The sequence below is a fragment of the Manis javanica genome, chromosome 15 (genome assembly GCF_040802235.1).
Source record: "Manis javanica isolate MJ-LG chromosome 15, MJ_LKY, whole genome shotgun sequence".
NCBI classification, from domain to species: domain Eukaryota; kingdom Metazoa; phylum Chordata; class Mammalia; order Pholidota; family Manidae; genus Manis; species Manis javanica.
In genome coordinates, this window is record NC_133170.1 from 87666270 (window position 1) to 87693049 (window position 26780).

Consider the following 26780-nt stretch of genomic DNA (forward strand, 5'->3'; position numbering starts at 1 on the left):
TGTAATGGCATATGTGGTGGGGATTTGATAATAGGGGAGTCTAGTAACCATAATGTTTGTTTACTTGTGCATTAAAGATAGCAAAATAAAAAATACAAGAAAAGTCGAAGTTAAAATTACATACTCACCAAACATGGCTGACAGCACCCTGCCTGACAATCGCACAGTCTCCTATTATTACACGTTCAAGTCTTTGCACAAACAACTTTACTCAATGTGGCCTAATCTGACCAATGTATTTAAACTTGAGAACTGCGTTCATTCAGTGCCAGAAGGTAAACTCAGGAATGCAGAAATGGATTCTGCCTTGTTCACTGAGAAACCTCCATTTCTATAGAAGGTTTCCTCTTGAGTAGTGACACTTGAGGGGCAGGCTTCAAGAGGATGAAAACAAATTCCTTTCCCAGAAGTCTAAAAAAAAAAAAAAAAGCTGGTGCATATAGGCAGTACCTGCGTCCTCCCCAAGCCCAGTGTCCAGACCTCCCGATTTCACAGTTCACTCAGAGTGATTTCTGAGAGCAGGCCTGTTTCCTTTGAAGAGGCCCACATCTAAGGCTGGTGGTGTAGTCTCAGGCGATAAAGCGTTCCCCGTACAGTCAGAAGCACCAGGTTCTATTCCGATCATTTCACAAGTTATTTATAAAGGATGTGTCAACAGAACCAATTCCAGAGACCTGGATTTTTATCTGTCCATCCAGCATCTATCATTCAACATTTGCCCTGCATCACATGAGGATGACCAAGACTGTTAGTTCCCTGTTAGAAGCTCACGGTTTACTTACAGGCATCTGAGCTGCATAAATTACTTACAATATTTGGTGACAAGTGTAGAACAATTATCTGAACAAAATACAGTGACGGTATAAACGCAAGAGTGAAATACAATCTGACTTTGTGCCAGAAATTCCGCTGTGGTGAGAATGTGGAGGGTGAGCTGGATGTGGTGAGCTTGGAGACCGGACCACGGCAACAGCCCAGGCACGAGCTGCACCCAGCCTTAGGGAAGACAAAGGCAGGGGATGTGCGGAGGGGACACGCTGGGTGACAGGGTGGGTGGTAGTACAATTCTTCAGGTGAACACCGGATGCTAGGTACTTGCCATGCAGCACATTAAACCCACCTGACAGGGATAGCGAGGACTACTATCATTATTCAGGTTTCATAATGGGGATTTGAGGCTCAGAGTGGGGAAGCAACTTGTTCAGGCACTTTCAGCAACGTACCGGAAGAGCTGTGATTCAGACTCCGGTGTCTGCTTTTAAAGCTCGAACTCTTGGCCTCCAGCACAATTTGGCCTACAACAAGAATTAAACAGGAACCCGTGGGACTGGGCCCACCAAAACGCACAGGTAGTGTTTACTGTTGGCAGCTAGAGGTACTGGGGCAATATAGCCGAGGGGGTGCAGGTGAGGTCTAAGTCAAGGGTACTGAGGTTAGAAGGGAGAATCAATTTTGTGTAATGCCTCAGTTAAGTCATTAACACAGACCTGAAATGAGCACTGATTCTGGCAACTTGGGAAGTGCCTCCCTGCCCGGAGAGTGTAATTCATCCTAGTGGCAAAGACAGAGGCTACTATGCAATGGATTTAGGGAAAAAGAGGATGTAGGGACATGGACATAATGGGTACAGATTTCCCTTGAAAACATGGCTAAGACAGGTAACATCGAGGGGAGGAAGGGGGTTTAGGGGATTAGAGCAGTTTGATTTGTGTTTCCGATGTGCACAATTTGCCGGCAGTCACAAGACCAAACCCAGAGGATCTGTAGCTGCCTGTGTGATCAGTCCTCTAGTGCGGGGCTGGGCATGTTCCCCAGGTGTCCCTTTGGGACAGTCTAGTGGCATTCCATGACCCATCCAACATTGCTACTTAAAAGGAGGTGATGGCCAGGTACAGGACATCCTGACAACTCTAATTCTTTCTCAGTCAATGTTTCCAGGCTTCAGGATGTTACAGTCAATATTTGAGCCACTGACTTTTGCTGTAGCAACTGAAAGTCATTATATGCAGAGACTCATCTTTATAGGTCAGCCTCAGGTTATTAAGTATAATTTGTAAGGTGGTCCCCTTGGCAGTTGTAATACCAGTAGCTACAGGATGTCATCAAATTTGCAGGAAATAAAGTCTAAGTAAAGATGGGCCATTGTGGGAGAAAGACAAATGCCAAATGATTTCCCTCATTTGTGGAGTATAACAATGAGGCAGAGCCGAAGGAACAAAATGGCAGCAGCCTCAGAGATCCAAGAAGGAACTAGTGGTTACCACAGGGTAGGGGTGTGGGAGGGCGGGGGGTAGGGAGAAGGGGACGGAGGGGTATTGTGTTTAGTACACACAGGGTGAGGGGTCACGGGGAGAACAGTGTAGCACAGAGAAGGGACATAGCGCAGCTGTGGCAACTTGCTGCACTGATGGACAGTGACTGCAGTGGGGTGTGGGGGGGACTTGATAATATAGATAACTGCAGTAACCACATTGTTTTTTCATGTGAAACCTCCATAAGAGTGTATATCAGTCATACCTTAATAAAAGAAATTTCTAATGGGCCATTGTAAGACCACCTGAGTAAAGAAAGTGAAAGCTACACTGCAGCCCTGCTTCTCTTGGTTTCTGCCCTGTGCACACTGGCCCGTCTGCTGGGCAGTCCCTGCTGCCCAGTGCTGGCCCTGGCCCTTCCTACCTTGGGGAAAATCTCTCCAGGCCCTTCCCACCCAGGTCCACTGTACAAGTTCATTACAGCTCCATGACTTGAAAAGAGTGTGTGCATTTTAGTTTAAAGTCTTCTCAGAATGGGGCACTGATAATCTGCAATTTCCTTTTTATCTTCTTTGATCCGTTTGTTTTTTAACTGTGCCCAATTTCCACAAACTTCTGAATTTTCATTTTAATTCTGTAAATGGTTTCTAACATCATAGTCTCACAAGGTACTTTCTATGACACCTATTGAAAGGGTATCTCACCGCTTCCCTCCTTACCCCAGAATGACTCAGGAGACATGGGCAAATGCAGGAGATTATTTTTTTGGTATCATTAATCTACAATTACATGAAGAACACTGTGTTTACCAGGCTCCCTCCCCTCAAGTCCCCCCCCACCCCCCACTACAGTCACTGTCAATCAGCGTTGCCAGATGCTGTAGAATCACCACCTGTCTTCTCTTTGCGCAGCCCTCCCCATACCCCCCCACACTGTACATGCTAATCGTAATGCCCCCTTTCTTTTTCCCCGCCCTTCCTCTCCAGTCCCTTTCCCTTTGGTAACTGTTAGTACATTCTTGGGTTCTGTGATTCTGCTGATGTTTTGTTCCTTCAGTGTTGGCCTCTTCTCCATCTCTGACCCACAGATAAAGGAGGCAATGTGATCAGATATTGAAGACCTGAGTGGGCCAGCCAGGGGACTCGAGGCACGCCAGCTCGAGAGTGGTGCTGGAAAGGCACCTCTCATATTTATTGACCAGGCATCACATTGTTGAGTGGGTGAACAAGTTTCTAGACACAGTGATTAACATGCTTTACTCCAGGAATGTATTTGCCTCCAGGTCGCTGGGGAAAGTCCTCCCTGGCGCCAGGCAATGAGGGGGTAGAGATAACAAGAAACAGATCTCGGTTTAGATTTAGTGAGCTGCGGCCTGCACCACAGATTCCAAGGAAGACAGTCAATTCCCACCGAAACAGAATGATCTATGGATGGCAACCTACACTTCACTTTTCCTTTGTTCTTATACTCCGCATATGAGTGAAATCATTTGGTACTTGTCTTTCTCCTCCTGGCTTATTTCACTGAGCATAATACCCTCTAGCTCCATCCATGTTGTTGCAAATGGTAGGATTTGTTTTCTTCTTATTGCTGAGCAATATTCCATTGTGTATATGCACCACATCTTCTTTATCCAGTCATCTACTGATGGACATTTAGGTTGTTTTCATTTCTTCGCTATTGTAAATAGTGCTGTGATAGACAAAGGGGCATCTCTGTCTTTTTCAAACTGGGCTGCTGTATTCTTAATGTAAATTCCTAGAACTGGAATTCCTGGGTCAAATGGTATTTCTATTTTGAGCATTTTGAGGAACCTCCATACTGCTTTCCACAATGGTTGAACTCATTTACATTCCCACCAGCAGTGTAGGAGGGTTCCCCTTTCTCCACAACCTCGCCAGCATTTGTTATTTGTCTTTTGGATGGTAGCCATCCTTATTGGTGTGAGGTGATATCTCACTGTGGTTTAAATTTGCATTTCTCTTACGACAAGCGATTTGGAGCATCTGTTCATGTGTCTGTGGACCATCTGAATTTCTTCTTTAGAGAAGAGTCTGTTCAGCTCCTCTACCGATTTTTTAATTGGACTATTTGCTTTCTGTTTGTTGTGTTGTGGGAGGTCTTTATGTATTTTGGATGTCAACCCTTTATCGGATCTGTTATTTATGCATATATTCTCCCATACTGTAGGATACCTTTTTGTTCTATTAATGTTGTCCTTTGCTGTACAGAAGCTTTTCAGCTTGATATAGTCCCACTTGTTCATTTTTGCTTTTGTTTCCCTTGCCCAGGGAGATAAGTTAAAGAAGAAGTCACTCATGTTTATGTCTAAGAGATTTTTGCCTATGTTTTTTTCTCAGAGTTTTATGGTTTCATGACTTACGTTCAAGTCTTTGATCCATTTCAAATTTAGTTTTGTGTATGGCATTGGACAGTGACCCAGTTTCATTCTCTTACATGTAGCTGTCCAGTTTTACCAGCACCATCTGTAGAAGAGACTGTTATTTCCCCATTTTAGGTCCATGGCTCATTTATTATATATTAATTGACCATCTATGTTTGGGTTAATGTCTGGAGTCTCTATTCTGTTCCACTGGTCTGTGGGTCTGTTCTTGTGCCAAGACCAAATTGTCTTGATTTCTATGGCTTTGTAGTAGAGATTGAAGTTGTGGAGTGAGACACCCCCCCACCCCGCCCACTTTCTTCTTCCTTGTCAGGAATTCTTTGGCTATTCGGGGTCTTCAGTGATTCCATATGAATTTTTGAACTATTTGTTCCAGTTCGCTGAAGAACGCTGTTGGTAATTTGATAGGGATTGCATCGAATCTGTATATTGCTTTGGGCAGGATGGCCATTTTGACGATATTAATTCTTCCTAGCCAGGAGCATGGGATGAGTTTCCATCTGTTAGTGTCCTCTTCAATTTCTCTTAAGAGTGGCTTAGAGTTTTCAGGGTATAGGTCCTTCACTTCCTTGGTTAGGTTAATTCCTAGGTATTTAATTCTTTTTGGTGCAATTGTGAATGGAAATCTTTTCCTAATTTCTCTTTCTATTAGTTCATTGTTAGTGTATAGGAAAGCTACAGATTTCTGTGTGTTAATTTTGTATCCTGCAACTTTGCTGATTTCCGATATTATTTCTAGTGATTTTGGGGTGGAGTCTTTAGGGTTTTTTATGTACAATATCATGTCATCTGCAAATAGTGACAATATAACTTCTTCTTTACCAATCTGGATTCCTTTTATTTCGTTGTTTTGTCTAATATCCATGGCCAGACCTCCTGTACTATGTTGAATTACAGTGGGGAGAGTGGGCATCCCTGTCTTGTTCCCGATCTCAGAGGAAAAGCTTTCAGCTTCTCGCTGTTCAGTATGATGTTGGCTGTGGGTTTATCATATATGACCTTTATTATGTTGAGGTACTTGCCCTCTATACCCATTTTGTTGAGAGTTTTTATTATGAATGGATGTTGAATTTTGTCCAATGTTTTTCAGCATCTATGGAGATGATCATGTGGTTTTTGTCCTTTTCGTTGATGTTGTGGATGATGTTGATGGATTTTTGAATGTTGTACCATCCTTGCATCCCTGGGATGAATCCCACTTGGTCATGGTGTATGATCCTTTTGATGTATTTTTGAATTTGGTTTGCTAATATTTTGTTGAGTATTTTTGCATCTATGTTCCTCAGTGATATTGATCTGTAGTTTTTTTATTGATGGAGCGTTTGCCTGGTTTTGGTATTAGTGTGATATTGGCTTCATGGAATGAGTTTGGGAGTATTCTCTCTTCGCCTATTTTTTGGAAAACTTTAAGGAGAATGGGTATTATGTCTTCTCTGTATGTCTGATAAAATTCTGAGGTAAATCCAGTTGACCGAGGGGTTTTGTTCTTGGGAAGTTTTTTGATTACTGATTCAATTTCATTGCTGGTAATTGGTCTATTTAGATTTTCTGTTTCTTTTCGGTCAGTCTTGGAAGGTTGTATTTTTCTAAGAAGTTGTCCATTTCTTCTAGGTTTTCCAGCTTGTTAGCACATAGGTTTTCATAGTATTCTCTAATAATTCAATAAGTTTTTGTATTTCTGTGGGATCCATCGTGATTTTTCCCTTCTCGTTTCTGACTCTGATGATGTGTGTTGATTCTCTTTTTCTATTAATTAGTCTGCCTAGAGGCTTACCTATTTTGTTTATTTTCTCAAAGAAACAGGTATTGTTTTCATTGATTTTTTCTATTGTTTTATTCTTCTCAATTTTATTTATTTCCTCTCTGATCTTTATTATGTCTCTCCTTCTGCTGACCTAAGGCCTCATTTGTTCTTCTTTTTCTAATTTCCATAATTGTGACATGAGACTACTCATGTGGGGTTGTTCTTCCTTCTTTAAATATGCCTGGACTGCTATATACTTTCCTCTTATGACTGCTTTCACTGCGTTTCACAGAAGTTGGGGCTTTGTGTTGTTGTTGTCATTTGTTTCCATATATTCCTGGATCTCCATTTTAATTTGCTCGTTGATCCATTGATTATTTAGGAGCATGTTGTTAAGTCTCCATGTGTTTGCGAGCCTTTTTGCTTTCTTTGTACAATTTATTTCTAGTTTTATTCCTTTGTGGTCTGAAAAGTTGGTTGGTCGGATTTCAATCTCTTTGAATTTACTGAGGCTCTTTTTGTGGCCTAGTATGTGGTCTATTCTGGAGAATGTTCCATGTGCCCTTGAGAGGAATGTATATCCTGTTGCTTTTGGATGTAGAGTTCTATAGATGTCTATTAGGTCCGTCTGTTCTAGTGTGTTGTTCAGTGCCTCTGTGTCCTTACTTATTTTCTGTCTGGTGGATCTGTCCTTTGGGGTGAGTGGTGTGTTGACACCTCCTAAAATGAATGCATTGCAGTGTATTTCCTCCTTTAGTTCTGTTAGTATTTGTTTCACATTTATAGGTGATTCTGTGATGGGTGCATATATATTTATAATGGTTATATCCTCTTGTTTGACTGACCCCTTTATCATTATGTAATGTCCTTCTTTATCTCTTGTTACTTTCTTTGTTTTGAAGTCTATTTTGTCTGATACTAGTACTGCAACCCCTGCTTTTTTCTCCCTCTTGTTTGCATGAAATATCTTTTTCCATCCCTTGTCTTTTAGTCTGTGTATGTCTTTGGGTTTGAGGTGAGTCTCTTATAAGAGCATATAGGTGGGTCTTTCTTTTTTCTCCATTCTATTCCTCTGTGTCCTTTGATTGGTGCATTCAGTCCATTTACATTTAGGGTGACTATTAAAAGATATGTACTTATTGCCATTGCAGGGTTTAGATTTGCGGTTTTCAAAGGTTCAAGGTTAGCTTCTTTACTATGTTTCTGTCTAACTTAACTTTCTTATTGAGCTTTTACATACACTCTCTGCTGATTCTTTACTTCTCTCCCTTCTTATTCCTCCTCCTCCATTCTTCATATGTTGGGTGTTTTGTTCTCTGCTCTTTTTAGGAGTGCTCCCATGTAGAGCAGTCCCTCTAAAATACCCTGTGGAGGTGGTTTGTGGGAGGCAAATCCCCTCAACTTTTGCTTGTCTGGGAATTGTTTAATCTCTCCTTCATATTTAAATGATAGTCATGCTGGATACAGTATCCTTGGTTCAAGGCCCTTCTGTTTCTTCGCATTCAATGTATCATGCCATTCTCTTCTGGCCTGTAGGGTTTCTGTTGAGACGTCTGACGATAGCCTGGTGGGTTTTCCTTTGTAGGTGACCTTTTTTTTTTAATTTCTCTGGCTGCCTTTAATACTCTGTTCTTGTCCTTGATCTTTGCCATTTTAATTATTATATTTCTTGGTGTTGCTGTCCTTGGGTCCCTTGTCATGGGATTTCTGTCGGCTTCCGTGGTCTAAGAGGCCATTTCCTTCCCCAGTTTGGGGAAGTTTTCAGCAATTATTTCTTCAAAGACACTTTCTATCCCTTTTTCTCTCTCTCCTTTTGATACGCCTGTAGTGCGGATAGTTTCCATTTCGATCGGTCACATAGTGCTCTTAGGATTCTTTCATTCCTCAAGATCGTTTTATCTCTCTCTGCATCAGCTTCTCTGGGTTCCTGTTCTCTGATTTCTAGTCCATTAATGGCCTCTTGCATCTCCTCCATTCTGCTTTGAAGTCCTTCCAGAGATTGTTTTATTTCTGTATTCTCTGTCCTTAGCTCTTGCATGTTTCTGTGCAATTCCATAAGCATGGTTTTGACTTTTATTTTGAATTCTTTTCCAGGAAGATTGGTTAAATCTATCTCCCCAGGTGACTTCTCAGGGGGGGGTGTGAAGGATGTCTGGGTTAGTCTGGTCTGGATCAAATTCCTCTGCCTTCTCATGGTGACAGACGCAGTGGTATGCTGTTGGCTCGTCTGTCAGCTGGGAGAACCAAGACCCTTTCCACTCGCTCCTGGCCTTCCTTTCCTGGGACAATGGCGACCCCTAGTGGCTCATGTTGGGCGGTTGCACATAGATAGGTCTCTGTTTCTTGCCCAGCCGGTATGGAGGAAGCTCCCTTTCTGTGGGCGTGGCCAGCCTCAGGCTGCTCCCCTGCTCTGGCCAGGCCACACTGGAGGGGGAACAGATGGGGGGCTGTTTATTGCTGTGAGGGGTCTCAGAGCTGCACTGCCACCCTGGAGGTTAGGGTGCCCAGAGTTCACTGGGACTCCCAGCTGCTGGGCTGTGTGCTCTGGGACATTACCATCCAGCTGTGAGGCCCCTGTCCCTTTAAGACTTTCAGAAACCACTCACTTTTTCTGTCCCAGGGGTGCTGGCTGCGGGGACCCGCCCACAGGTTTTACTGTCCTGTGTACCTAGTATCCCACAATCCTCGCTCTGTGTGTCTGTGCTCCATTGCGGATGGCTGATGCTGGGTGTTTAGTAGTCTTAGGCTCCCTCTGCCTTCCCGCTCCGACTCCTCTCCTCCCGCCGAGAGCTGGGGTGAGGGGCGCTCGGGTCCCACCGGGCGCCGGCTTGTATCTTACCCCCTTCATGGAGTCCTGCGTTCTCGCAGGTGTAGATGTAGCCTGGCTGTTGTCCTGTGTCTTCTGGTCTCTCTTTTAGGAATAGTTGTATTTGTTGCATTTTGAAAAATGTATATGTTTTTGGGAGGAGATTGCTGCTGCTGTACTCACCCTGCTATCTTGGCTCCCTGAATTACTATATTCTTAAGTTCCTCCGTTTTCTGTTTTATAAGTGGTAGAGGATTTGGGAAGGGGTGAGCGTCAGCCTTCAGTAACTGCTTCCTGGTGATTAGGGGTGAAGGTCATTTTTGTATTGATGGGGGGCGATCTTCAGATGAGCCCTTGATCTGAAGTGGCGATGGTGTGTTTCAGATTTAGTAAGGATCATCGTCCTTGGAGAGGGGTTGGTAACCCTGTAATACAAGCTGGTTCAAGGTCTGGTTAGAAATGTTTTGCATTTTGGCCAATTGCCACGTTCACATAGGGTGGCTGGATTATAGCATTCTTTGGGGACATATGTGTAGGCAGCAAAGCAACCTGTAGGGCAAAGGGATTCCTTGATGGTGAAATCTCTTGGATAGCCTGAAAGAGAAGAAAGGGCTGGTGTTGGGAAGATATGTCTGGTGGGAGAATAAGTGTTGAGACCAGGGATCACAATCCTGAAGCATGACGCGTGACGGTTTTAAGGGAGGTCTTAGGACTCCGTGCTGGCAGAAACTTCTTCTGTGATGAGTGGAAGTGGAGATGAACGTCACGAAATGCAGAGAGTAAGAGGTCCCATCAGGGTGGAGGAGTAGGAACCTGGGGGAGATTTGGTGGCCGGGGAATAAGGTGAGACAAAGGGCTTAAGGTGGGAGTTGTGCATCAAATGGGGAGGAACCTCGAGTTTAACTGCAGTTGGCATGGAAAGGATTACTGTGTCTGTTCCTTGCCATTTGGGAGTTAGTGATGGTGTCTTTGGTGTTTGCAATGGGCATGGTTTGGAGAAGTTTTTTCCTGTCTATGGTAATGGATTTGTAGCCCGGGGAGAGCTGAACTCCCAGGTGTTTGGCCTGAGCGGCAGACAGCTGATCTTTGGAGGGTGAAACCTGATAGCCGTGTTCTGAGAGAAAGTTTAAAAGGAGAGTAGTATCTTGTTGAGAGATTTGTAGGGAGGGACTGCACAGGAGAAGATCATCTATGTATGGAAGGATGGTGGAGCTCAAGAGTGTAAGGGATTTGAGGTGTTGTGCTAGAGCCTGTCCAAAAAGGTGGGGACTATCTCTAAAGCCTTGGGGAAGGTCTTGTTATGTGGCCTCTGAATATTAAAACTTAACATAGGGAATTTCCTGCCTTGATTTCTCTCTGGGATACCGGCACCTTGTTCTGGGAGCATATCAAAAGGCCGCTTGCCCAGCCCCCAAGGTAGGCTGAGGTATTGTCTACTTGCTAAGGAATCTTGCCTCTTAAACTTCCTGGGTGTTAAAATGCAATCTTATCGTTAAGATGGAATTCTTCTTGCCTTTTACTATGCAGTCTATAGCTGGGTCATGCATGAAGCTAGAGAGTATTATGCTCAGTCAAATAAGCTAGGCAGAGAAAGACAAGTACCAAATGATTTCAGTTATCTGTGGAGTATAACACAAAACAAAAACTGAAGGAACACAACAGCAGCAGAGTCCGGAACCCAGGAATGGGCTTAGAGTTACTAATGGGAAAGGAAATGGGGAGGGTGGAGGGGTTGGGAGGGATTAGAGGTTTAAGGGGCATTATGATTAGCACACATAATACAGGGGGGCATGTGGAGAAAGTATAGCACAGGGAAGAGTAGTGACTCTGTAGCATCTTACTATGCTGATGGACAGTGACTGTAATGGGTAATGGTGGGGCTTGATAATACGGGGAATGCAGTAACCCCAATGTTGCCCATGTGAAATCCGAACATAAGATTGTATATCAATGAAACCTTAATAAATAAAAAAAAAAACGGGGGAGAAACATAGGCATTTTTCCAAAAACAACATACAGATGGCCAGCAGGTAGGTGAATAGATGCTCAACATTATTAATCAACAGGGAAATGCAAGTTCAAAGTACAGTGAGATATCACCTCTCCCCTGTTAAAATGGTTAGCATGAACAAGACGTGAAATAAGAAGCATTGGCGAGGATGCGGGGGAAAGGAACCACTGTGCCCTGCCAGGGGGAGTGTGAACCAGTGCAGCCACTATGTGAACCAGCATAGAGGATCCTCAGAAAAGAAAAAATAGAAATACCATATGATCCAGTAATTCCACCTCTGGGTATTTATCTGAAGAAAATGTGTAGGACCCCAACCTCCCTGGGGAATAAGTTAGCCTAAGAGTAGCCATCTTGAAGCCCAAAAAGCCATTCTGATATATGACTCAGAGGGAACAACTGAAACCAGGTAACTCCTCTGGAAAAACAAGTTAATCAATCATGACTGCTGGCAGCGCTAACCTTTCGGTTAGTTAAACATAAAAGCTGACCCTACCTTGCTACACCCCCAGGACGTGGCACCAACTCAGAAATCGTAGGTTTGAAAAATTACTGCCTTTGTAGTATTGTTATCTTGCTATATAGTATTGTTATCTTGTTACTACAACATAATCTGTAACCATGGTAAATCTCTAGGGCTAAATGCCTCAGAAAATCGTATATAACCACTTAGTTGTAAGTACTCAGGGTCCTCGTTGAGACCTGCTGCGACAGGCTGACTTGGACCCCAACTAGTTGGCTTCCGAATAAATTCCTCTTGCTTGTTGCATCAAGAAACGTCTTTGGTGAGTGATTTGGGGCGGCGCCTTCCTCAGGGGAATCTAACAAATGAAAATACTTATAAAGATATCTGCACTCCAATGTTCATTTCAGCATTATTTACAATAGCCGAGAAACACAAAAACCAAAGTCTCCATTGATGGGTAATGGATAATGAAAGCATGATACACACACACAGACAAAGGACTAGTATTCACCTATTAGAACAAAACCAAAATCTTTAAAAGAAAAGAAAAAGAATAGAGGACCTAGCTCAAATCTGCTTAGTGAGAACACTGTATTTATGTGAACAAGATTCTGTCCCCTCAGTGGACCTCTCTCCCTGCCCCATGCCCATCCCCGCGATTCCATCTGGATACCAGACTACTAAAAATACAAGATCACAAAATACCGGGACCTCAAACAACTCGCTCATGAGGGAAACCCCACCTATGTCAGACAGTGTGGGCTGGAAATCAAGAGGTCACCCCCACCGCAGCAGGGAAAGCAGGTCGTGCCCTGATAGCCAAAAAGGTGGGGAAAGAGCACAAGGGAAGCCGTGCAAACATTCTCCAGTTCCTCTCCCCCCGCCCCAAAGGGAAAAGGAACCAAGAATGCAGCACACAAAGAACCAAAGCTCGGAGAAAGTGCAGCCCAAGGAACAAGAGGGAATTCCCCACGAGAGCTTCATGCTCCACAGTGTGTCAAGAACAGAATTTCAGCTCGAGAAAAGGAGCTCTGAAGAAAAATGACAAAATAGGAGGAGAGGAAAAGAAGACTCCAAACCCAAGAAAGCAAAGGGGAGCAAAGCTGCCCCATAACAGATCCGAGCAATCCTTAGTGTTGTTAGGGTCCAGGCTTCCGAGGCTTCCCCAGAGAACAAACTACACAGGCATAGAGATGTAAATTCAAGCAAAGTCTTTATTCAGCCAACTAGTTGGGGTCCAAGTCAGCCCCGACGCAGGGGGTCTCAACAAGGACCCCGAGCACTCAGAGCCAAGGGTTTATATAGCAATTTCAAAGCACTTAACTCATAGCAATTTTCTATAACTATACATTATTCTTGCAAGACATATATCCTGGGGTTAAGCAAGGGCAGGGTAAGACTACTCCTCAATGGTTAGGGAGGTTCTGCACGATAAGCTTGGTATGTAAGATTACTGACCAAGGTTAGCTGACCAAGGGTCACAGCTGCCCACCACCCGGTGCTCATGATTAACTTGTTTTTCAAGGCCTTACCCAGTTCCAGTTTTTCTTTCTAAGTCACATACTCAGAAAATGGCTTCTAGGCCTTTAAGATGGCTATGCTTATGCTAACCTATTTCTATTCTTACATTCCCCTCTTCTTCTTGTATCTATTTCAATCATGAAATTAGGGGTCATCTGTTTGGTTAACACTCTGATAGTTCTGTCTCAACACTCTGATTTGCACGGTGCTAATGCGTTCTTTGATAAAGGTAACACATGGAGTGACTCCGGTTTGGCGGGCCTACTACTTGTTAGAATAAGCTGAGGTGGTGCTGATTACTTCTGTCCTGTTGCAGAGGGAGGTGTAAGTTTCAGGAACTCTCTCAATGCAGGTTCTTTGCCTACTTGCAGAGGATAAAGTGAGTCTCGGTCTTTGTCTTCTACAGATAGGGACTCTAGCTGCTGCTAGGGAAAAGGGGCGATGACCGCTCTGGCTGCTTCGTGCTGAGAAGGGGGTGCAGTAAAGGGTGCAGCTAGGTCTCTATTACTGGTCAGTTGAGAGGGCTTCAGAAGGCTGGCGCTTCTATTACTATTTGCAGTTTTGTGGCTTCTAGGCAAGATAAAACAAATTGTGTTATTAGGTTATGTAGCAACATCTGGAGTTGGATTTTCTATTCTGGAGGCTGCAGTTATTGAAACAATACTTTTCTCTAAAATCACCCTCATTTTTATTAGAAGTAACCAGGTTAAGAAAATAATTAACAGCTGGCTTGATCATTTGCACAAGTGCAGCAAGAAGAGCAATTGATTACACAGGCTCTTTTAAATATGCTTTGCTGGAACTTTTTGTAAGGAATTTCAGATTGAACTTTTAAAGGCCTCTTGAGGCCAGACAGCCAAGCTAGACTTGCCATCAGGCTTTGCCTGCAGTACCTGTAGATTTGGATGAATTCTTCTCTTCTCGAGGTCTCTGCACCTGCCAGGAAGTGACCTTCTTTACTCACCTGGTAAGGCTGCTGGGAACTCTGTAAGCAAGGTACCAGGCCAGTTCTTCCAAGGGGCTTTGTTGGCTTTATAAAGTCAATCTTAGTTCCTTAAAGTTGTTCACATCTGAGTCCATGCACATGTCTCTCAGGTATGACATTCTAGTCAAAGCCCTGGCAGTATAACCAGTGTTCTTAAGTAGTCTTCTCACAAGGAAAGCAGATTCTTATTGAACTCATGCAAATAAACATACTGCCATGGAATACAAAAACAGTCACTGAAAGTTTTTAAACTCTGGAGGGATCAGGTAGAGAGAAGGAAGTTTCAATTCTGCTCATAAAGATAGTCATTTACTAAACTGTTGTCAGTTTAAGAGAACAAGGTTAAAACACTTTATCAGCAACATTTGAAACAAAAAGACACAAAATTATTTTCTTTAGTTTATGTAATCTTATGTAACTAATACCTGTTCTGCTGAAATCTAGTTCTTTACCAGTTTAGGGATAATACTATAAATGACAAAAGACTTACAAATGACAATGGTTAAAGATCTGATGAGAGCTTACTGTAAGACAGTTGACATAAGGAAATTCTGATATTTCTGTAATACAAAACATTTAGTAACAAAGTTTAGCATCATTCTCTTTGACAGTGCTTTCCTGGTAAATAAATAAATATATATATCAGATAAATAAGCCAAATTAGTCAAATACTTTCTCTAATGAGAAAAAATTCTTCTGACATGTTCCAGGGGCCCTCTGGAAAATATCAGAGTTAACTAGAGGTAAAAGCACTTTTTTTTTTTGAACTTAGCATAAGTGTCCAAGACCAGATACAAAAAAAGCAGAGAAAGTGCTTAAGTCTACAGGTCTTCTCTGAAAGCTTCAAGAATGTTTTACTCTTTAATAGTAGATATAAGCTGCTATGCAAATTCTATTAAAAGCTCTAAGATCATTTGCATTAAAAAAATATGAAGAGTCCTCTGAAGGACTACTACTAGTAAGATGGCAAACTTCCGGCTTCTCTTCGGGGGTCCTTGGTTTCCGCCGGCGCCACCTGAAGCCCAATCACCTCTCGCTCCCCTCCCAATCCCAGCACCTAGCCAACAGCCACCAGCTCCGTAGAAGTGACACTTCAATCAATTCATGCCCCTTCTTATATAACCCAGCACCTTTCCCTAATAAAGCGGAACTCTCCGGTTAATTGCTGCTATGTGTCGCTCCTTTCCTTTCATCCCCCATGTTTTTTTTTTTTTAAAACATACAGCATATAAATTAAACAAGAAGACCTGGTGGTTGTCAAAAAAATCTATTACAACCTTTCTCAAAAGTGGTCACACGTTTGTCCATTTAAACTTTTACAGTGAAACTTGTTTTTCTGGGAGAAACATAATCTTGTCTAGATTCTAGTTTAATTTTTAAGAATAAATTTTGGTTTGTTAACTAAGTGCATTTAATCAGCTGAAAAAAGCTTTGTTACCATTCTGCTTAGGAGGATAAATTAAGAAAACAAATAATCAGTAACAACTTTAATCATTTGTTGGTTAGAGATTTTTCCACTTATAAAAATATATGGAATAAATAATTCAATTTCTCAGGCCATGCAATCGTTTTCAAAAACAAAATATTTCAAAGGTAAATAAAGCTTATACAGTTGTTAACAAACTTTAGCTTTTAGTCTTTTTAATATTACGATTTCATTTTTTTTTTTTTTTTAATATTCTGGCAACTCACTGAGACTTTAAGCATGAGAAACTGCTTTGATCTTTCAACATTAAGAGCAGACTAACAGTTAAAGAAAACTGTTTAACTAGAAACGAGATTCTAATTTTGCTGTGCACTTGATATCAAGACTCACTTGCTTTAATTTCACTAGGCACGACTATATCTGTAAGAATATAGTAATTTATTCTTCATTTGCCCTATGGTCCCAAGCACATAAGCCGGTGAGAATTAGCCTGGGCTTGCCTGCGGCTTGACTGGGTTTATCTCACTTAATCTCTAAACATCCTGACCCTCCCCCCCAAAGCAACAGGCTGAGCAGGTCTTCCACAACAAAAGGCACCACGCTGTTTTCTCTCTTTAAACAAATAGCTGTACTTTAGAACAAAGTTACTTTCTTTATCACAAAACACATTCTTTAGCATGCAGAAGACTTTTCATTCTTTATACTTTTTCTTATTAAAACATACATTTTTTAGCATAGAGAAATGTTTTATTACTTTAAATAGTTTTAATTAAAACTTAAAACCATTAGAAACTTTAATTTCCAGTGAACACCGAGAAGCAGGCCATTGTAAACTGTTAAACTAACATTCTTTAGATTGACAAATTTATGAACACATTTTATAATTTCTGTAACCATGAGCTTTACAGCACAATCTCTCATAGAGTATATCTTCTTAACTTAGCAAAACTTTAAGGTTTTAGGTTTCTACAAAGATCCTCACGCAGTAGGTAGGTATACACACTGTAACACACAATTAAAAAGAGGTTCACTTGCTTCAGTCATTTAGTTCACTCATTCGTAACAACTATTCTAGATTACTTACAAGACTTTTACTGAATATTAGACAAAGCCAAGCTTTTAAGCATTTTATTTTTAAAAGATTTAGCAGATAACATGACTTAAATGACCTCAGGTAAATTTAGGCAGCTGATAACTACAAGGACATGCCCGCCTCAGGCAAACTCAAATTAGCATTAATGCTTAACACTTTTTATCAGGTTTTCTGGAAGTTTTAGAATACCCAATTTTCACAAGCGCTTGTCTTTAAATCAATTTCATTAATACCATCCGGAGGTAGAAAGATATATTCATTTACACACTTAGGGGGTCGTCTGAGTCTGACCCATGGTGAGAAAGAAGGAAAAAGAATATGAGGGAGACAAAGGCGAAGGATGAAGATGCCACTTCAAACAAAATGACTGTTGTATGTGCTTGTGAACGAGTGCCTGTCGTTGCACAGTTTTCCTTCCAGGGGGGACGCGAATTTATCTGGGATTCGCGGCTGTGACCCCCTTATCCTGTCACGGGAGTCTTCTAGCGGCGGGCGCCCTAATGGCTCTTAATTGCCCGACCCGTGCCCGCGGGGAATGATGTAGTGGCAGAAAGGAGGAACGGAGAGAGCAGGAGAACCTTAGAACAAGGAAACTTAAAATGAGAAGCGCAAAAAAATATAAACCGAAACCAAAACACAGTAAAACAGTCAATGATAACACCAAGCACACACACCACATCTGATCGCACTCGTTCGGACCGGTCCTTCTCTCACTCTGGTGCGCACCACACTCACCACTTTCAGGGTCCTCAGAAACTCTCGTAATTCTCCTGAAGGGCGTCCACTCGGACTGCCGCAGGGTGACGAGCTCGATCTTTTCCTCCTCGGGCGCCAGTTTTCTGCTGATCGGATTTGCCTTCCTAAGGCCGAGTCACTCGGACCCTAGGGCCAGGATTGGTTACCTGGGCTTCACCCAGGGTCGCTAACCTGGGGGCCGGGACTACCAGCCCGGACTTCCTCACTCGGGACCACTAACCCGAGACCATACACGGGATGGCGACTCCCGCTTTATAATGGATTTATGCAGACACGAGGGGGCGACCCTCGAATTACACTGCCCTGTCCGGACAATTAGACCTTGCCTCCAGCTGTCCTTTGTTCTCAGGGAAGCTGCTCGTATCCCGGACGAGCCCCCAAATGTTAGGGTCCAGGCTTCCGAGGCTTCCCCAGAGAACAAACTACACAGGCATAGAGATGTAAATTCAAGCAAAGTCTTTATTCAGCCAACTAGTTGGGGTCCAAGTCAGCCCCGACGCAGCGGGTCTCAACAAGGACCCCGAGCACTCAGAGCCAAGGGTTTATATAGCAATTTCAAAGCACTTAACTCATAGCAATTTTCTATAACTATACATTATTCTTGCAAGACATATATCCTGGGGTTAAGCAAGGGCAGGGTAAGACTACTCCTCAATGGTTAGGGAGGTTCTGCACGATAAGCTTGGTATGTAAGATTTACTGACCAAGGTTAGCTGACCAAGGGTCACAGCTGCCCACCACCCGGTGCTCATGATTAACTTGTTTTTCAAGGCCTTACCCAGTTCCAGTTTTTCTTTCTAAGTCACATACTCAGAAAATGGCTTCTAGGCCTTTAAGATGGCTATGCTTATGCTAACCTATTTCTATTCTTACAGTGTTAGTCAAAAGTGGCGCCCGACACCACACTTTTGGACCAGAGATGGCAACCATTAAGTTTCAGTTTCCCAAGATTAGGTTCAGCTTCCCACTCATTATGCAGAAAACTCTGTGACACAGACCAATAACGTCCTGCCAGCTAAGCCCAACGACGCCATAACCAATCAGCTGGTTTAAAGTGCCTTATCAGGAGATGTAGGCAGGGCTCCCTAGCCCACAGGGCTGCTCCCTCACTCTAGCGGGCAGCAAACTCGCCACCACTGAGTGAATCTCTTGCTTGGATATCTGCTTCTGGTGTGGTTGTCTCTTCCCTTAAGGAATTGGCACTCCTTTTATTGGTGCCATGACTCAGATGTGGCCTCCCCACCAGGAGGGGGACTCCCTTCATTCGAGGGTGAGACCGCTTGAGACTCCCCTGAGGTAGCGGCCAGCCTGCACCCATCCTCTCCATCGCCTTCCTCACATACAGCATAGGCTCCAAGCTGAGACAAAAGAGAGCCCATGCGGCTGGGGACTCCAGTCTGAAGTGCAGGCATGCCCTAAAGGAGGGCTCTGGGAGGTGCAGTCCCGGGAGGTGGAGCTGCCCCACGATTCTGCGTACTGGACACCACTGGTCACACCTCCGAGGATTCTGGGTGTTGAAGTCCTGGGGCGGTGCCGCGCTGGCGCTTCTGGGTACGGGTTAGTGCTGGACAGCTGAAGAGGGCCTGAGGATTCTGGGTACTGAGGTCCTGAAGCCGCCCCGTCAAGGTTTCTGGGTGCCGAGGTTTCAACACCCCTGACTGGTGTAGACGCGTTGGAACTGCCCACCAGGGAATCTGCACCGACGTCCTAGCACCGCCCCACCGAGGATTCTGGCTACTGACTTCCTGGAGCGCCCCCCGAGGATTCTGGGTACTGACGTCCTGGAGCGGCCGTTGAGGATTCTGGGTCCTGGAATCCCGGCCTGCGCGGGGGATCCTGGGTAGTGTGCTCGGGTGGACGGCCACGCCGAGGCGCAGAGCCTCCGTCTGCATCCGGCCGAGGACGCGGAGCCCCCGTCCCCGCCCGCCGTCTGTCCCCGGGTGAGTCGGGGCCCTGCAGCCCCGTGTCCTGCTCGCTCTTCCGAGCGGGGAGGAGGCCGGCCGTGCGGGTGCGGCGGGGGAGGGGTGCTGAGGCCGGAAGCGCCTGCAGGCCGCAGGGGCAGGGAGTCCGTGTCCCAGGGGGAGACGGGGCGAGTCGCCGGGAGAGCCTCTGGGAAAGGCCGGGAGCTGCGGCCCGGGGAGTCCCGGCGTCGTGGGGCGGCTGCGTCTGGAGGGCCGCTCCCCGCGCGCTCGGCGGAGCCTCCGCCTGGGCGGGCGGGTTCCTGACGCCCGAGGAGAGGGAGTCCTCGAACAGGTCGGGCGAGTGGAGGTGAGGGCGGCGTCCAGAACGGTGAGCAGCGGCAGAGAGCAGGGAGGGCCGGGGGCGGAAAGGGGCGCTCGCTGAGCTCCGCGGGGGCAGGTGCCTCGGCAACTTGCACGGCCGGGTCACCTGGATGCGGGGTCCGCGTGGGTCTGCACAGCCTGGGAACCCCGGCCTAGCACCCCAGCATATCGGGGAGGCCAGAGCACTGCACGGAGTGCGGCCGTGTTCGGAGACCTTCCCGAAGGCCAAGAAAGGAGATTTGGGGGGCGGCTTCTAAAGAGCGCGGTCGGACAGCGGGAGGCCTGTCCCGGTGTCCCAGGCGACGGGAACTCGTGAGCCCAACTCAGACCTCGGTGGCCCTTCCCTGCTTACCCGAAGTAGGACAGAGGGGGGAGGCTTGCGCTTCAGTCTGCAGGTTAGAATGACAGCGAAGTAACAAAGACGCTCACCGCTGGAAGGGCGCAGAGACAAAGCAAAATAATTTGATCGCACCAGTTAGAAATGTTTAAGTCCAAAAGTGCCGCTCGAAGAAAGGGGAGTTGTGGGCAGCCTCAGAGAAGGTTCACTCGTAGTCTTAGGATTGTGTCTTTTCAGGCTTTCAAGAATGGGGAAAAGCTGGGGCGTTGCTGGGCATACGCATGACTTGTGGTGTCCTTAGGGGAGCGTTGTTTATTTTCCTTCATTCCTGCCCCCACTGCAACAGAGAATTGAAGGGCAGAGACAAAGTAGTGAAGCAGAGAAGAGGTTTTCTTTAAAGTTACTTACTTAGGGATAAAGTGCAGGCGACCTCAGGGAGGCGAGGCACCCTGAAGGGCATAAGTTGTAATTAGAGAAAGTGCTCACTCGGGAAGGGGTGTGGGCGATCTCAGAGAAGAGGCGCTGGAAGCTTTAAGATTCATTCAAGGCTAAGCACTTAGTGTGGGTGACCTCAAAGCGGTGCGTGCTGAAGGGTTGGGGGTTTCCCAATTTATTGATTTTTCACGAATGTCACAGGCTAGGGAGTGTAGACTTGTTAAGTGGTCCCAAAATGTTCGTCTGTGATGAGATATTAAGTCTCTTCTCTGTCCTCCAGGTAATTCTACAAAATTAACTCTGCACAGGAAATTTAGTGCTTTGATTTCTCCCTAGGGTAGCACCATCTGTCTGCCAGCATGTCAGCTTATGACTGCCTGCCCCGCCCCCTAGGTGGCTGAGTCATTGTCTGTTTGCTAAAGACTGTTTTAAGTATCGTACTGCTTAATTTCCTGCGTTTTAAAACGCAGTCTTGGTTTTAAGCTGGAATTCTTCCTGTTGTCACGATGCTGTTTAGAGCTGGGCTTGTTTCCAAAATTAATTGGCAGAGTCCAGCTCCAGCGAGTCCAGGGGTCCCTGAGGGAAGAACGGTGTCTGCGGGTGACGGAATGAATGAATGAGGACACAGACAGTAGCAGAGTTCCCGAGCTGAGCCTGGCCTGTTTTATTGAAATGGAGCAAGGTTATATATGTTTTGAGTATGCACTGTCATAAAGATTAGATCATTTGATTCTTTGGGAAAAAAATGTTCACATAAAGGTCAATCTTAAGAGATGAGATTATTGGCGCCTTAGCAATTATTAATGTTTTCCACGTGTGCTTGCTTGGCATCCCTGGCGGTTTCAGAACAAACAAGACTTAATTCTCACAATGTTCCCTCACACCTGGTTGGCTTGGGCCCTACTTGCAGTTTCCTTATTATTGATTCTAAAATAGCCACGGTTACTATTCATTTAATTAGTAAGTATAGCTAAGTCTATTTTTCTAGGTCTAGAGCATTACATGCAGATATAAAGAAAAACATCAAAACAGTCTGTCATCAAAGCAGTGTACCAAGACTAACCTGATTGTAATTGCGGGAACTGGAAACTGTACCCTTGGGTAGGTGCCCAGTTTCATAGAGACGAGAGCGTTGCCCCTGGGGGGATGAGGTAAGGGGGTAATAACCAACGAATTTGAAGGCTTAGGGGCCCAGTCAGGCCACCTTTCTTCCCAGGGAGGGCAGGGTCATGTCCTTTTTGAGAGTTTCTTTAAACCATATACAATAATATCTGTAAGAAAATCTCTTCAATGGGGAGAGTGTGTACAGTCATGCCAGGCACTTCCACCCACACTATCCCGTCCGTTATACGTGCTGGCTCTCCTTTGTTGTTCTATTTTTTTCCCTGGGACCCAGTAGGTCTAGTAGTGTTTAGAAATTCCTCTCAGGGCCGAGTTGGACGGGGAGAGGGTACTGGAACCCACTCAAACCACCCCTGTTTATTATATCCTAATACTTGTTTCCAAAGTTCTCTCTGCATCCTCCCCTTCTCATTCCGTCCCTACTTTCTGGGGGAAATGGGGTCTTGCCTCTAGCATTTCTCCCAGGGTATTTTAAATTTGGTTTTCCAATTTAGTGTATAAATACCCTATAGCAACATTTCCAAATACCATAATAATAAGGAGAGTTAGCGGGGTTGTTCCTGTCAGAAGTCCACTTTGTGGTTCCGTCTTGCTGGGCATCTGGGCAGTGCCATCAGGTGGGCAATTCGGACTGGCTCCTGACAATTAATCATGATGCTTATCTCTTGCCCTGGTTGCAAATTACTAGTTTAGGGGCTGTAGGAGGAGAAAACAGCATATGGGTAAAGTTAAAGCATAAGCTGGGCCTTTTAGCAGGCACAGTAAATGTTACAATGGCATGATGTAATTGACAAGATGAAGACAGAGGCTATGCTGAGATACTTTTATCTGGGAATATTCAAGAATTCCAGGCCAAGTGACTCCAGGAGTTTTTAGCCTCACTGTTTAATTCTTTTAACTATCCATCATTTCTGGCTTAACAGTATAAGTGTCCAAGTCTTTTGAGTCCCTCCTGGTGGGTTTTCCTGGCCTTATTTTCTTTCCACCCCACCCACTCATATCTATTCTTCTGCCTAACAGTCTCATGATATGTGGCCTCATGACCTGAGATATGGTGAGAGATGTTACGTCACCATCCGTAGTCTGTCCTGTAGATGTTCTGTAAGATGAACTTAATACAAGCAATTTCTTGATTCAGTTCTCCTCCGAGATAGTACTTACCCTCAAACAGTTGGGACATATTTTTTGGGGGAGAGGAGTTGGTTCGGAGTGGGAGAACTCAGTATAAGGTGAGGGAGGAGTTTATCTCATTATATTTTTATACAATATTTTTACTAAGGTATTATTGATATATACTCTTATGAAGGCTTCACATGAAAAACAATCTGGTTATTATGTTCTCCCACATTATTGTGTACCCCATCCCGTACCCCATTGCAGTCACTCTCTGTCAGTGTAGAAAGATGCCAGAGTCACTACTTGTCTTCTCTGTGCTACACTGTCTTCCCCAGGACCCCCACACACCATGTGAACTGATCATAATACCCCTCAATCCCCTTCTCGAGGAAGCAGTTTATTAAGGCAAGAGTGTGAGGGAATGACAGAGAGAATGACAAAGGAAGTTCACTGAACCTCTGCTGTGCATGGGTCGCATCCCCTGCTGACTGCTTAAGCCAATGTCACCTTGCATCCAGTGTGTACTCGGATCTGTATAGCGTGGGAACCGAGTCCCTACCACCCCAGGCTTTGGGGGAGCCGCAGAGCACAGGATGGAATGAGGTTATGTTCTGGGAACGTCCTAGAGACAAATAAGTGGGCTTTCAGGCAGGTTACTAGAGAGCATGACCGTGAGCTGCAGCGCCATCTGTGGCACCCAGGTGACAGTGATTTGCGAGCCCAGATCTGAGCTCTCAGCAGCCCCTCCTTATCTGTTATAGGGCAGAGGGCGTGAAAGTTTGAGCTTAAATCCAGAGGATCACAATGACAAAGCAAAGTGGCACAGACACAGTGGAAAAGCATAGAGACAGAGCATTGTAGTAGTGAGAGTTGATTTAAGGCAAAAATGTGCACACTTGGAGAAAGGGGAGTGTGGGCTACCTAAGAGACAGGTGCGGTGAAAAATTGGGAAGGGCTACACACTTAGAAAGTGCAGGCGACCACAGAGGTGCGCCCCTAAGTGTTCAGGGTCTGGAGTTTTGTCTGTGGTGAAGGATTTTCAGGACTATAACAAAAGGCTTGGAGTGTGGACTTGTCCACTGGTTCCAGAATGTTCATCTTTGATGAGACATGAAGTTTTTTCTTTTAACTTAGCACAAGACATTTACCCGTCTGATTCCCTCCCAGGACAGCAGTCCTGCCTGGAAGCATATCAGTCGAGACCATCTGTGCTGCCTAGGAAGTGAGCTGAGTCATTGTCTGTTTGATTAAAATGCAGTCTTAGCCTCAGGATGGAATTTCTCCCGAATAAGCTGGGGCTTTCAGCAGGCTCAAGTAAATCTTACAAAGGTGTGAGCCCAGTGACACAGTGAAAACATATCCTGTGCCGAGACACTTCCTTTATCCGGGGAGTATTCAAACATTCCATGTGAAGCTGGCCTTCTGGGCTTTAACTGACCAATTCACTAACTCCATCCTTTCTGGCTTTGTAGTTTTAACAGGTAAACTCTTTGAGCCCCTGCCAGTGGCTTTTCTGGCCTTAACTCTCTTTCCTTCCTGCTCAAACCTGTTTTCCTGCCTAACAAAGGGGCAGATGTCACTTGGGTGATTTAATTTGGGTGAGGGCCAGCAGTCGAGGTTGGGGCAGGGTCTCCTTGGGGCAGTCTTCCTCCAGCAGGGAAGAGGCGGCTGGCTGTCCATGTGTCCTGGCAGAGGTTTTGGAAACATGGCTGGGGTTCAACTTGGGGCAGGCAACCAAGGGCGGTTGGGTGGCTTTGGGAAAGGAGGCGACCCCTTCCTCCCCCTGCATCACTCCGACTCCCTCGGTTATTGGCGTGGGAGGAGTAGTGAGGCCAGGCAGGTTTTCCAACACCAGTAGGCCTGTGGGATGACTGCGAAATAAATGGTTTTAACTTATTGTGGCAAAAATTGTGAGCAAAACACAGTAGTAGAGATACTGTTATCCCATGAATGCATCAGCTTCATCTGACACATCACTTTGCAAGTGTTGAAAAAAGTGGAACTCATTTGAGTAAATTTGAAAATCTAATGGGCGTTATTAGATCGCTCAAGAGTGGGCAGCATTGCCTCTGTGAGTGGAGGGAGACCCCTTTGGGCTGCAGAAAAGGAAAGGTTATTAAAGGTGGAAAGGGAGCAGAGGAAAGGAAATTACTGGCCAAGGATCCATTGTTTTCTGCGAGGATGCCCGGCGGGGAACAGAAGGGGTCTCAGTAAATTCCCCAGTGCTGAGCAGGAAATTCCATGTTGACTGGTTAAAGGTTCTCTTCCAGGGAGGGTGAAACTACCATCAGGTTTGGCATTAAGTCATTGTTCGCCAGCATAGGACCATAAGAAGAGTATATCATCTTTGGGCCAGTGGTTTTCTTATGAACACAGATATTCTGGTTTGATCCACATTCTCCCCCATGTGTGTATGCTGGGCATCTCCTTAGCCATGCCCACTGGTGTGAAGCATGGGCTTTACAGTGAGACTTCAGACCTCGGCTTTGTTACTGTTTTAAACTCTCTGTGCCTCAACTTCCTCATCTGAAAAAGGAGGGTGGTAAGTAACCACATCATAAGGCTGTTGTGACGTGTTCCATCTCTGGGGTACAGTGAATGCCCAATAATAGTTTAAGTGTTACTATTAAAACTTTCTGTTCCAGATGCATTAAGAGGACAGACTTTCTGATCAGTGTCAGCATCCCGTCAGGAGAGGCTGTGTGCAGATGCCTACATTCTGGGTCTCTTCCCAGAACAAGAGGCGGCCGTGGACCCCAGGTTTGGGAATTTCCCAGGACACACTCCTGTAGCCACCCGCTCTGCTGCCTCCAGTTCTGTGCCCACAGGAGAGGGGACTGCGCTGGGCGTAGGGAGGACAGCCGCCTGGGTTGGGTACTCCTTGCCTGTTACCGTCTCTGCTGCAAGCCAGGAGGGCTTTCCCCCGGCCGTGACTGACGGCCTGTGAGCTGCACTGTGCCGTGTGATCTCAGAGCCGCAGCTGCTTCTCGGGCCACCAAGCCTCTCAGCGAGAAACGTTTCCCCAGATCCCAGCCCCTTGCTCAGGACACGTCTGTCCCCGCTCCTGTCGGTGCTGTGGGCAGGCGACTGCGAGCCTGGTGTAGAACCGGCCATGTGAAAAACGGTTCAGGTAGCATTCCCTGAGCAACGCTTCTGTGCAGGTCCTGGGCTTTGTGCTCTATCCACGGTTTATCTCTCATCCAGCCTGCTGCTTAGGGCTGGAATCTCTGCTCTGCAGAGGAAGAAATCGTCAGTGTTACTGAGGTATGATTTCAACACAGTAAAACGCTCTCATTTTAAGGTGCAGTTCAGAAAGTTTTGGTAAATATAAGGTGTTGAGTCTCCATCATCCGAATCCGTATATGAAAGTTTCTCATCACCCCAGGATGGTTTGTTTCCTCAACATTTCAATGAATTATAAGTGGACGAGCTAAATGTTCCCAGTGTGCCTGGCATTCCCACGTGAGGCATTGCTGACTCTGTGAAGCCGCCGTCGCTGCCTCTCCGTTCCTGTTCTGCACGTGTTGGCGCCCAGGAATGTCGGCAGGGGGCGGGAGTCAGAACAGCCAGAGCTCGTGGGGGTCTCCACTCTGGGCCTGCAGAGAGGACTCTCCTCTCATTCCCGTTTGTTTGGGAAGAGAGAATCCATGTTTAAGTTTATAATGAAAAATGCTTACACATGAATTGAAATATAATGTATAATCTCTTGATACCCTCATCAGCCCAACAGTTTGTTATTTGTGTCTCCAGGCCCCACCCTAACCTAAGCTTTCTATTTTCATACCGTGTCTTGTGCCCGGTCAGACCTCATTCATCTGCGGACACTGCAGCAGGCTTCCTGAGCGCGAGTGTGGTGGCTCTGCCTTTTAACTCATCTTTGGCCCCATTATCACACTAGAAGTTTAACAACCCCGTAATTTCACGAGCTACTCGGTCCCGTGGAACTCTCCCTAGTGGACTCAAAAGCGTCTGTGCACTTTCGATTCCGTGCTCGGGGCCGTTAGTATGAAAGGCCTGGGAAGAGAAC

The 26780-nt window shown here is 45.4% G+C and overlaps 1 protein-coding gene and 2 long non-coding RNA genes across 3 annotated transcripts in view; 1 reads left to right on the forward strand and 2 right to left on the reverse strand.

Annotated features, from left to right (window-relative positions):
* The window catches only part of LOC140846511 (uncharacterized), a 116772-nt gene extending 97373 nt beyond the window's left edge, over positions 1–19399 (reverse strand). Inside the window, exon 1 of the long non-coding RNA XR_012125673.1 lies at positions 17441–19399. This is a non-coding gene — a long non-coding RNA (uncharacterized lncRNA). The remainder of the gene's footprint in view (positions 1–17440) is intronic.
* On the reverse strand, positions 12877–17426 carry LOC140846506 (uncharacterized). Its single transcript, XR_012125667.1, has 2 exons — positions 14166–17426; positions 12877–13771 (listed from the first exon to the last, which is right to left on the reverse strand). It is a non-coding gene; the product is annotated as an uncharacterized lncRNA (long non-coding RNA).
* An 8-nt stretch (positions 19400–19407) lies between the features above and the next one.
* LOC140846501 (uncharacterized) overlaps positions 19408–26780 on the forward strand; it is a 37214-nt gene continuing 29841 nt past the window's right edge. Inside the window, exon 1 of the mRNA XM_073223052.1 lies at positions 19408–19729. The gene's annotated coding sequence lies outside the window, so the exon portion shown is untranslated. The remainder of the gene's footprint in view (positions 19730–26780) is intronic.